Raw genomic sequence first — 12,743 nt, 5'->3', positions numbered from 1 at the left:
AACTTAAGCTTACTACTGGCGTAAGATTGCTTTTCTTACTTATTGCTAGAGGTCTTAGAAGTAGTCCATAACCCCCTTCTCTAACGTAAATGATCCGCTCTGTGATTAGAAGAAACAGTATTTCTTTCTAACGTTGTCATTTTCTAGACTTCTTTAATGAGGAAAAAAGAAAGGAAAAAAAAAAAGAAACACTTGTTATTAAAGTAGTGCTGCCCACGCAGAAAGCAAACTATTTCGTGATTGAGTGCAGAAATGTCGATAAAACCATTAGATGTCAGCAGAGCCCACGAAACGAGTACTCAGCTGGCGGCACTACCCGAAGGCTGTCTGCACTAAAGATCACTTCTGTCCTAAATGGCTCTAGTGTTGCCTTCAGTGTATTTATTTTAAAAAGAACTCGAATCAAAACACTTGCTCTTCATCTGTGTGTTACATTACTTTTTGTATTTCTCACAGCTGCAATGATCTGAACAGTAATCAGATCTCTATTTTATGAGAAGTGATTTTTCTTTCTCTTTTAGTTTATGCACATCTTTATATCTGCCTCCAGTTTGGAAAAGCTTGTTTAAAAGCAAGCCTCAATTTTGAGCCAAACTTGACTTTCTAGTGTTCATTCCTCAGACAAGTCTATTTAGGAATACTTCATTACAGAAATGTTACTGTACTTAAAAGGTTCATTTTTTTGGTTTTTGTTTTGGGGTTTTTTTGTTTGTTTCAGTGTTGTTTGTTTTTTTTTTAAATGCTTGCAATGTTACAAAGAAATATCTAAACTGGAACATAAAGGAAGGGGCTAGATTACAAGACTCCAGGCACTTAAAAGCAAAAGTGAAGCTCTTTTTACAGCAAATAGAGTCTAGAGAGATTGTTTCCCATCCTTAAAATACTTTGATACTTCCCTCCGCTATGATAAAGTATATTTCATTGTGACTGAAAAAAGTTTAAATCTCACTGCCCTAATTAGAAAAGAACAAAAAAAAAAAGTGTAGAGACATCATCTTTTATCACAATAAACTTTACTAAAGATAGTGTCAGCTCAAGTGATATAGAAAGGGTTGAGGGAACTATCAAAAGGCTGTTTCTCTAGTTGTATAGCTAGACGTTTGGGCAACAACAGATATAGGAATAATCTAGCAGTTTAGAGCTAGCAAGGGTCCTGAAGATGGGCTTGGTGAAGTCAGGGTGAAGAAAAGCAGGGGCAGTATCAGGGACAGCTTGGAGGTGGCTCCTCTGTCATTTGTGGGGAAGCCATGGGGATGGTAGGAGCTGATGTGTTTAGCAGCACCCGTGGGGAAGGAGGGAGGGCATTGTACCGTTGCTGAAAGCCTGGATCAGCCATAACCTTATGGATCATCAGCCACAAATCAGGTTAGATACCAGCTTGCAGCAACTAGCAGGAAAGTGAGCTGGGCTCTATTCTGTTGAGTATTAGCTATGAACTGGGCTGCCTGCCATTGTGGAGGGCACATCCTGGCTCATTAGACGGAGATCACACAGAGCGGTGCTGAGCCAGGCTGAAACAGAAAGTAATATAGTAATAGATGTAACACTGGACTTCTCTGTGGCATCATAAATATCACTAAGTACAGTTGTCTTGGATATCACCATCCACACGTGACCTGCAAATTCACTGAAAGATCAGGCAGATGAAGGACAAAGATGATATAATTTGGCAATGGACTTCAAGGGTGTTGAAAGGATAAGGTCTTACACCCCAGGAGGTGTTGCTTTTAATTAAAACAACTGAAATTTCCTCAAGATGCACAAAGCCAGACTAGTCAAAAGGACTCAAAATACTACAAAAGCAACTGCATGTTCACAGGGAGATGGCATTAGATGACTGATTATTAATTTCATGTCTGATTTCTATGTTTAAATAGGCCCATAACCCCCCAATTTTATATTACAGGTGTATTTAATTCATACCCAGGTTTTAACTTGAAGAACTATTGAGGGGTAATAGAATGAACCAGAATGCTGAACGTAGTTTTTAATACATCAACTTTGAAGAAAGGAATCATCTCTCAGGAACCATAATTCCTGCACAAAATCAGAGAAAATGGTCCAGACTCCTAAGTTGAGGCTTTGCCTATACCTGCGTCCTCAAAACTAGATTCCCTTACTGTACAGGCTGTGAGCTTCTGAGCACAGGCTCTGGCATGGGTGAAATTCAGCCCTGAGCACAAAGGTATGCAAAATGACTGGTGGATGAGTGGCTCTGCCAGACACACACAGAGCAGCCCACAGGGTGGTCCACAAGGTAACCCCATAAAATGGAGCCAGAACACTCACTGCAAGAAATACTCTTTTAGAGCAAAGCTGACACAGGCTGGAGAAGCACTGATAAGTGCCCTTCCCAAGCAAGGCTTGCAATACTCCTCTATTCTTAGCTCAGTTACCTCTGTACACATTTGATGAAGCAGACCCTGTGGAATAACATAACATTAAGCCAAGTCTAGTTTTATTAGATTTCAGTATTTCAAAGACCCTACTATTATTCTAACCAATGAAAAGCAGGAGTGTCATCCACTTGAAGGGGATATATTTTGCTATGACTTTCACCCTGATCTTTCCTGCATAGCAGATTTCATTCTTGTGACCCAAGCACAACTGGTGCTTGCTCTTCAAGCTGTCACATCCATGTAGAAGGAGGAAGTAGGGCTGGCATTAGCAACTTGCTGCTTATTCATAGAGTCAGGCCTGTGACAAGAAGACAGATCCCAAAAGTAGGATCCAGCCCTTGAGGCTGGCACATTTAGCACATGCTGGTTGACAAAAAGATTCATCTGTATCAGGTATGTACCTTCTTCATGGTGTTCTATGGATACATCTTCACCCCTTATTGCCCGTAGGTAAAAGTGTGATGAACATGGTTTGCCAGGGAAGGTTTAGATTGGGATCTTCTTATGATAAATCACTAAAGAAAATAATTCCTTATGTCACTTATTCCCCCATAACCAAAAGCATGTTCCCAGCCAAAATGCTGGCATCGTCCATTATATAATGGGTTCACTTCTGGTTACATACTAGGGGACAAATGCCTTCAGCCCATGTCTCCACAGGTGCCTGTCCAGTCACAGGAGAGCCCATCCTTTCATGTATTAAAAGAGGAGATTAACAGATCTGACAGTTGAGCCACAAGTGGATTTTTGTCTACATTATGGAGAAAGCAGTAGAGTGAGCCAGAGGAATTGTTCTGCCACCTTGGATCTGGCTCTCAGTCTGTGGTTCTTCACACTCGCTTTACTGAAAGGATCTTTTCTAAAATAGGTGGAATAACAGCGTTTCTCACTCATTTGTTGACTGTCCCTGCTACATTCCCCAATTCAGCTACCCTTCAGAAAACCAGAGGAGAAGTGGCAGGAGTATTGCTAGTGCAAGAGATGACTATCAACTTCTGCTATCACTTGCTCTCATAATTCACAGAAATTCAACTATTAAAAAATTAAGAATACTCTATATTTTAGGTCACCTTCATTCCTGGTTCTTTGTCACTAAACACTGTCATAATTCTCCTTCAGACCATACTAGTAACTTAGCTCAGAAAGCTCCAGCATAACAGGGTTTATAACTGATCTGTGAAACATGAGGACCAAAAAGTTGTCCTAGTTTGTTTAATAATGCTATTCATCCCAACATAAGAGCACATGAAGAAAGTTCTTAATGCTTTCAATAATCAAATCACAAAGTAGGAAACCCATCTGAGTTTTTAAAACAAACTCATCACACATTACTGATGATTTCTGAAAGGACTCCCAGGTGACAAGAAACATGGTAAAGACAAAAATATTTTTTCAGCAGCATTCACACTGCATTCTACGTTGCAAAATAGCCCTCAAATTCTAACAGAAATCACCATTACTTACCTTACCCTAGTAAGGAAAGACAAAGAGCCCAGGGAGAACAGAGCTTCCATGGCTTATGGCTTTTAGAAATTACCTGCCAAGTGTGTAATTTTAAAGTGATTGTCTTCCATTAGGGCTACAATAAACAGCATGGTGGAAAATTCAATCTGATTAGCTTTTCTAATGAGCTGCAGGAGGTAGTGGAGGCCAGAGCAGAAGAATCTTAAACATTTCATCACTGATTACAAACCTGCCTCTGAATTAATCAGATAATGAAGTGCATAGATTTAATGAACCTAATGCTGATCAACAAATTATCAGTGATCCTTGTAGATTTTTGGCAGGCTAAATATACCTTTTTTCTAAGAGTTCCTAAAACAGGAAGGTTACAAAATGTATGTGCTCTACATGTAGTTTTTTATGCAATAACCAGTAGATGTAAACTTTATAATTTACACAATTATTTAATTTACTCACAATGTGTTCAAGTTCCTGTTAGATCTCCAGGAGGGCTGCTGTTATGACAGATGCAATTTAATTGAGACAGCAGCAATTAAAAAGATGTGCTAAATCCCGAGAACTTTTAACTACAATCTCACTGGAACAAATGGAGCTCTTACTCTGGAAATGAGAGCGGAACAGGTTTTACATATTGCCAATGTACTATGTGCAAACCCAAATTCCTAAACCCAAACTATCCCTCTTAGTAGGACTACTCACCACTGCTAGCATTCAAACTGCACCTGCAGTGACCTCCTGGTGCCCACTCTGCATTCTTCCCTCCTCCAGCCATGTCTTTTCCCTCCATGTTTCATTCACCTTGCTAGAGTTTAATTACATACTTTCATTTTGCAACAGAGTAACTGGCCATAGTACCCCAATGCAGTTGTACCTAGCTGGGCAACAGAACAAAACAAACGCATGCCGTTGGTACACAACACTGTTTAAGTTTCAGCAGCCCCAGTGCTCCCTGTGAGGGTAACACCTTTGCTGCGTCTGATCAGCCTGATACCTATTTCTTGTGAGACCGAGACCTTTAAGGCACAGGGAGAAACGGTTTCACTTGCTGTTTCTTCTGAGTTTTGGAATGCTCTGCTCTTGGGATTTCTTTTCATTTTCTGCTTAGTCACCAACTTAATACTCACTGAAAGATCAAAGCCATTACTGTTAAAATCTAATATACTGCTCTTGGCTACTGCCAGAATCGGGGTATGGACTAGATAGACCTTTGCTCTGATCCAGTATGGCAGGTCTTATGTTCTTATTATGACTTAAAATTTACTTTCCCCAAAGGGATGTGCTTGTAGAAGTCCATCTGTCAAGTGATTCATGAGAAGTGGACATAAAAGAGAACTGAATACGACTAACTGAATAAATGAAAAAATTTAAACAAGTATTCCTGGCAAATGAATACTTGAAAGATCTTAAATAAAAACACTAAGAACTTGAATTTGTCACCCCTCTAGTGTCTGTTTTGCATTTTAAATGGTTACACCTTTGATAAAACATTTTTTTAACATTATGTATTGCCCTTTTCTTATAAAAACATATGTGACTTTTCCTTTCTATCTCAGTTGTTTTGGATTAAAGAAGAAGAGGCAATTACAGCAATATCAAAGAAAGAGACAGAAGCAATCACATGGATCAAATTATTATCTCATTGAAATCCAGGGGCCTGTTACTTGCAAGTTCAGTCAGACCAGGATTCATCCTCAGTGCCTGGAACAGTGGCAAATTTGTTTTAATCCTCGTGCATTACTCATCTGTGCCCAATATGATTTATCCTGCAATGTTAGGTTTTTGGTATTTGTCTGAATGGCTTTTAATAAAGATAGCTCTGGAAATCAAAGATACTCTGAATAAAAATGCCAAACTTCTTTTGTAAAGTAAATTTTGTAAGAAATTTCATTTTTATTTCAATTACTGACTTCAAATGTTCAGAGTCACTGTGAAAGTAGAGCTGATTGATAGATACTTTTTGAAAGTACTTTTTACAATGTTTGTTATTGAGGAGTGGGAATAAGCTCAATTTTATGGCAATAACCATTTTATATATTATTCCCAACATCAGTGTGTATGTTTCGAGTGGTGGCATGCATGTGTTGTAAATACGATATCTTTATGATTCTGATTGATAGGGCAAAATCAGAACAGATCAGCCAAGCCAATAGATATGTGACTGCATCTAGGGGTGGAGTGGCATAACACTGACACTCATATAAAATAATCAAATAATCTCATTCTGCCAACTGCAGACAAAGCATTGCTCACTGTGGTTTTTTAGGGTGACACGTGTCTCTAAAGTATCTTTTTCTAAGCATAATTTCGAACATCAACCGTCACATTGCTTTGGAGTTTTCATGACAGGCTTAGTTTATGATGTTAGAAAACAGGACGCTGGAGCATCAGCAAGATTTTCAAAACCCCTAAAAGAACAGGAATTCTGCTGGATGCCATCTTAAGTGAAATGGAAAAATGGCAATATCCAAAAATAAACAAAGATGAAAACTGTGAAGTGCTTCACATCTCACTCTCCACTGGTGATGCTCAGCTTTTCCGGATATCAAGCCCTACACACGTAAACTGAAAATAACCTGGAGAACCAAATTAATAAACCTGAGAGTCAAAAAGTAAAAATTAGTTTAACTGTGTTATTCATGGTAGATTCAGAGTATTACTATTTGTTTACCAAAGAGAAACTAACCTGAAACATTTCTCACTGGAATTTGGACAGTTTGGAATTGTTTCTTGCTGTGCTAACTTACCTATTCTCCCCCACGTCTCTTTACAGGAATTCTATAATGGATGTGAAACAGCTTTTAAAAACCCCACAATTAATTGGTTATTTCTCAAGATAAAATACTTAAATAAAGATTTGTGGTGGATGATACCGACTTTCAGAACCTCTGAATTTCTGAAGTATTTTTAATATTGAAACTATGACTAGCATTTTTATCTGTTGTGTCTGATGCCAATTGTTCTTATTCTAGACCAGTTGGGGATATTTGATTAACTCATTTCTAGTTATTTTGGGGTAGTCCATGCAGGCTGAGGCCACTTTCAGGAAGCCCATTAATAAGCCACCAAGACCACACCAGTTTCAGGAGGCAAAGATATATACAGAAATAGGAGATGGTGCTTATCTTCTGCAAATCATAGAAATGATTGTGTCTAAATTCAGGCTCAAGGCAGCAGTTTGAGTTTGTTTATTTGTTTTTCCTTTTTCTCTTCTTTCTTGAGAGGAAAAGCAATGGCACCTATATGTACTCAAATCTTAGTCTCACTGAGTTTTTCCTTTAATTTCAGGGGGGCTAGATTTGGTCATGAAACTTCAGTCTTCCCAACAGTATGATTTAAATAACTATTTTAGTACTAAACAATCAGCAATTTTTCTGCAGAACTCTGTTGATTCTTCCATATATCCCATCCTGTGAATCACACATACTTCTGTCTGGGCATTTTTCAAAGACTTCTAAAAACGAAGGGCTGGACGGATCCTCAAGACATCAATGACCTGAGCTCTCTCTAAGCTATGATCAGTGGTGATTCTTGAGACACAAGAAGGGGTTTTCCATATCCCACCTACCTCTACAAACAGACAGAGAGTGGGGGAACAGGGTAATAAAAGTAACAGTTAGCTCAGACCTGGAAAATGACTGTTTGGTTTAGTCTAAAACTTTTCCCTCTCTGGGATTCCACATCCTCCCCTAATAACCTGTTCCACTGCTCAGTGTGCTATCCACACACTCAGAAATGAAGCCCTACTATTTAACCTAATACCCCTTGCTGTAAATTAGCCAACTATCTCTTATTCTGTGTTAGTGAACCTAAGGAGTGATGATTGACATTTTAAAATACAAAATAAAACCACCATTTACATTTTTGGAGACTTGTAGCTTCCCTCATTACTTTTCTAAATTTAAGGAAGACAGTTCTGTCAACCTTTCCTCCCAGGTCATGTTTCCTAAATCTCTTATCGCTTTAGCTCTCCCTCTCTTTCTCTCCCCCGCCACCTCTCTCCCCAGTTTTGCTCTTTTCAAACTGCAGAGTCCAGAACTAGACACAGCAATCTGGCTCAAGTCTCACAAGTGCTAAACTGAGCAGAGCAATCACCCTCTATTTCCATATGTGCTTTTGCAGACACATTCAGTCTGCGACAGATGACAACTCTTCATGCCATCCAGCTACTTATCCACTACATTCCTGTGCATTTATCTCATGGACAACCGAAGTATTGCCACAAGTAACCAAGAGGAAAAATCATTCTTAATTTTAAAGTTAATTAAATGGCTGAGAGTTAGCAAATCTCCATGTGTCCCAACCCCAAGCAGGCTCAGCATCATTCCAGCTGTGTACTATGGTAAGTGTAAGAAGGCAGTCCAGAGAAGTCTCTTTACTAGAGCATTATGATGGGTCAAAGAAAGTTCTTGGCAGGCTACATAAGCTCATGGGTCATGTTATGCATTCCTGTTTTATGTCTCGTCTTTTATGTATGAAATTCTTGGGAAGTTCTTCAATAACAAAACTTCTGTTGCTCTTCTGCATGTTGTTCCAATGTCAGAAAATCTACAGACTGAAAATCTAGGTGCATGCTTTTGTTTACAGATGCTTGAATTCACACATTTGCAATTGAAACTTACTGCCAGTACTTTCAATCCTTTAAACAAATCTAACATTTCCACATGGCTCCCAAAGTCCTGCACCTCAAGGTCCTTCAGGGTGCACAGTTAAAATTGGATGGGAAGTCTGTAAATGATGCAGACAGATACTGCATTTATCTGTAAGGGTAAATCTTTAAACAATAGAAGACATGCAGAACACTAATGGATCAATATTCTTTATATGAAGCTGAGAATGCAGGCAAGTCTATAAAGTTGTTTTTCTTTGTAATTTTCTCCATTTTTGCAAAACCCTGTAAAAAGCAACATCGTAAATAGTGGTTGCTGATAGGAAAAAACCCCATTACCAAAGATTTAAACTGTGCAGGAGCAAGAATAACTTTCAGGTCAGTAATGGATTTTAATGAAATATTTTAAAAATATCCATATGCTTTTAAAGTTGTGAAAACTTTTTTTTAATTTGCAAGAAAATGAGAGGTTTGCATCTTCAAATACAGAGCAGGTATATTAGGTTAGAACAATGCAACATAAGGCCAACTCCAGCAGTCCTTGCTCAGTTCTTACTTGGTCAAAGCTTCCATTGACCTCTGAATGAGTGCAAACTGGGCAATGACTTCAGGACATGCTTTGCAGATGATGCTTCATCCAGAGGCTTCAAACACAAACACACTTGTTAAGGTTATTATAGAATGAATCTTTCAGTATGAATTCCCTTCATTAAGGGCCCAACAGTGTCCCTAATAAAATCAGTGGAAATTTTCCTACTGTCTTCAGAGAAAGCATTTTGGGGCATTCAATGGACATTCACAAGCAAAAGCTATTGCTATCCAAGTGGGTTAAGACTTGGGTGAGGCTTTAAATGGAGTAAGAATAGAATAGAATAGAATAGAATAAACAGAAATAGAACAGAAAAGAAGAAACAGAGATGCTCTTTGGGCAACGTAAGAGCAGTTTATAATAATAATAAATGCACGGAGAGGGCCAAATTCACTGCTGTCATCAGCTGCTCTGACTCTCTTGATTTAAATGAATTTCTGTCCTTTTACTCCAACCTGACAAGATCTCCTGGCCAAATACTTTTGAAAGCTTCCAGAATATCTAGTCACACAACTGAGGACTTGCTAGATTAACTGCTTGTACAAATTTGAGTGACCCAACTGCCACATGTTCACTAATCACTCAGGCCTGCTGGCATCCTGGGCCTGTGGCTGCTTTCTCAGCCGTGCAGAACTGTGAAGGCTGCAAGTCAAATCCACTTTAGCTGAGCAAAGCGACTCGTATGCCATTTTTTGAATATATAGCTCTATAAATCTCAGTATGGCCTTTTGAACTGTATATTACTATAGAACTGTGGGAAACCCCTTTTGGGAGAGAAGTGGCACAGTTGATATTTATCACTACAAAGTCTATTGCAACACACTGTCTCTTTCCTTTGAAATAAAAGCTTTTGAATTACAGATGATCAAATGTATTCACACCCCAAGCGAAACCAGAATATTTCTGGCTTTTTGCCAGTATCGGCTTGGGTGTGAAATATTTGACATTTTGCATTAATTTTTTACCGTAATAAAAGCACTTTCTCAGCTAAAACCTCCTTTGCCATCCAGCAAGTGCCACTGGGCTTGCAGCTAGTTTAGACGCATACAAGTAAATCTATAGGTCCCATGACCGGAGAGAACAGTAGTCCTGGGCATTGTACTACATGACTGCTTATAGATGCCACCATGGTACAATCATTGACCACATCTAGAATTTGACAGATTAGCAACAAGCAATACTTTGGGATATATTTTAATACAGGTTATTTCATTAATCTATGCATGTGACCAGTGAAACAAGGCTGCTATACTGTCTGCGTGCAATGTGGCTGAGTTAGCACTGATACAGGCATCTTACCTCAGCATTTCCAAAATCTCTAGCTCTGCAACCTGAATGGTGCATTAACTTATCTTCCTCTTTCATGTATTGACATTTCTTTCCTTTGGGGAAGGAGGCACAAGATTTTAACAAACTGAGAAAGAAGATGTTAACCTTGTAAGAGGGATCAGTCGCAGAGTGAGTTCTGAGTTCACCTCTAACAAACACCCATGGTCATTCTAGTATTGCTGCTAACAGGGTAAGTATTCCTCTCTCCAGGAAACGAGGAGTCACCCCATTAAACTCCGCTCTTGTGCAGTTAGGGGAACAGAGGTTGGCAAATCTGTGAGGACCCGCAGAGCAGAGGCTGACAGATTTCCGACCATTGAGCTGCCCAGCGCCTGTTGAGACGCAGTGAGGGAACAGATCACGCTGTCTCTGCAGGACCTCGGAGACATTCACATTCTCTTTTCTTCCTGAGGAAGTAGAGCTCTCAGTCCTACTTCCAATGTCTCAACCAAATTATCTTAGCTGTAATTGAACAGAAATAGAGAGGAAGAATAAAGATTTCTCTTCCTGCTACAACAGTCACTTCTAGCATTTGATTCATCTCCGAGCAGAGATCTGTCACTTGGAACTTCAAGGGACAGAAAGGATGCTGCCACTTGTGGGTCTGCATTTTTAAAAGGGAACATTTCTAGGTATGAAGTTTAGACTCTCACTTCTGACTCATTTGAAGACAGCCACCCTGGGCCTGATTTACAAAGGTATCAAGGCCCCTCAGGGTACAGACAGGAATCCAAGATCCTTGAGTCATGTAAGCCTCTAAAGCCATGATCTGAACAGGAGTTTTGTGCTTAAACTGCTTAGAAAATTTTTTAATCCCTTCTGGACTTCTATCCTCTTCCCATAGGTACTTAAATGCCATTGCGAATCAGGAATGGTTTCATTCTTTAAATGCTCTCTTTCTTGAAAGGAGTAAATAACTGTTTTTTGCCTCATTACATGGGAAAAATTGCACCATGAGACCTAGTCCTGCAAGCTCTCCAAATTATGGGATCTTCCCTTACGGTCAGTGGACACTGTGAACAGTAGGACTGCAGTCTGCAAAAGTTTTGCGTTTGGAAGCTACCTGACTTCCACCTAACCTTGTTCTACAAATATATTTCTATCAAAAAAAAAAAAAAAAGAAAAAAGAAAAAAAAATCCCTATACCTTAGAAGTGTTTAATTATATGTGAAAGGATCTACATAGGCATCTGCTGGCCAGCAGACTTTCCTGCTCATTTATGATGTTAAGGGTTGGGATACATGACCTAGTGGGCAGGAAATTAGGCACACACACACAAAAGTTTCCCTCTTTCTGCCTCACATAGAAACAGGATAAAGAAAACTTGGGGGGGGAAGGGGATGGAGCAAGAGAGAATGAGAGACATAACGATCACCGTTGTTCCAGCTCTCCATCACACAGTTTTTACCAGCTGCCACCTCCAGCCACGGATGTTTTGCATGGGCAGAGGAGGCTTCGGGAGAGCTCTGGCCCGTGTGAACACCCATGCGCATGCGACGCATAAATGAGAACAAAAGGCATTGTGAAGCCCATATATGCTCCACACTGCCGAAATGCGGAAAGCCGCTTTTAGGAGACAATTTACAGAAAAATAAAAAAGTTTACAAACTGGTTTACGAGACAGTTAAATGGTTCTTGAGGGGGGGTCTTTATAATTGAATTATAAGAACAAAAGAAATCTGAGGAGCAGGGAGAGGCCTTAAGGCCCAACATGCTTGACCTCATTTGGTTTAATTGCACTGCTGGCTCTCTCACTATAACCTTCACTTGGAGAACAGTCTCTGGAAATCATTTAAACTCCTTGCTTCAGTTGCCTTTGTTAGTGATTTAGTCAATAATTTTATTACCTCTTTGGTAAGATAGCTCTGAGTGCCCCACTCTTTAATTAAAAGCCTCTTAGGTTTGAATCTTTTAGCAATATGAACATATCTATCCAAGATCTTTATCAGAACCTTCTATAAATTTTATAACTTCCTCCTAGTCATCTTGAAGATGCTGTTTTCCATTGTGAATAAACCCAGCTCCCTCTGCATTGTCAATCTGTCAGGAGCACGGCGCAGAGCTGATGGCAAGCTGAGCTCTGCAGACCTTCTCAAGCAACAGTGTAGTGCCAGCGGGAGGGTGGCCAGGGCTGCAGACGTCATTCGGCAGGGAGATCGAAGAAGTGTCTGCAACCAGGGCCAAATGGGGCCAACAGAGGTACTGCAGCACTGTCGAATCAGGATTTGGTCCTACTCCTGCCACCTTTAATACTACAGCCTGGGCCTAACGGAGTGCAGATTTTGCCTTCCTGTGTGCTGCTAGTGGTTATAGCAACGTCGATGCCACAGTCCCTAAGACTTTTCCCTCTCTTTGT

This window comes from Gymnogyps californianus, chromosome 16 (genome assembly GCF_018139145.2).
Source record: "Gymnogyps californianus isolate 813 chromosome 16, ASM1813914v2, whole genome shotgun sequence".
NCBI classification, from domain to species: Eukaryota; Metazoa; Chordata; class Aves; order Accipitriformes; family Cathartidae; genus Gymnogyps; species Gymnogyps californianus.
This window is presented reverse-complemented; position numbering follows the sequence as displayed.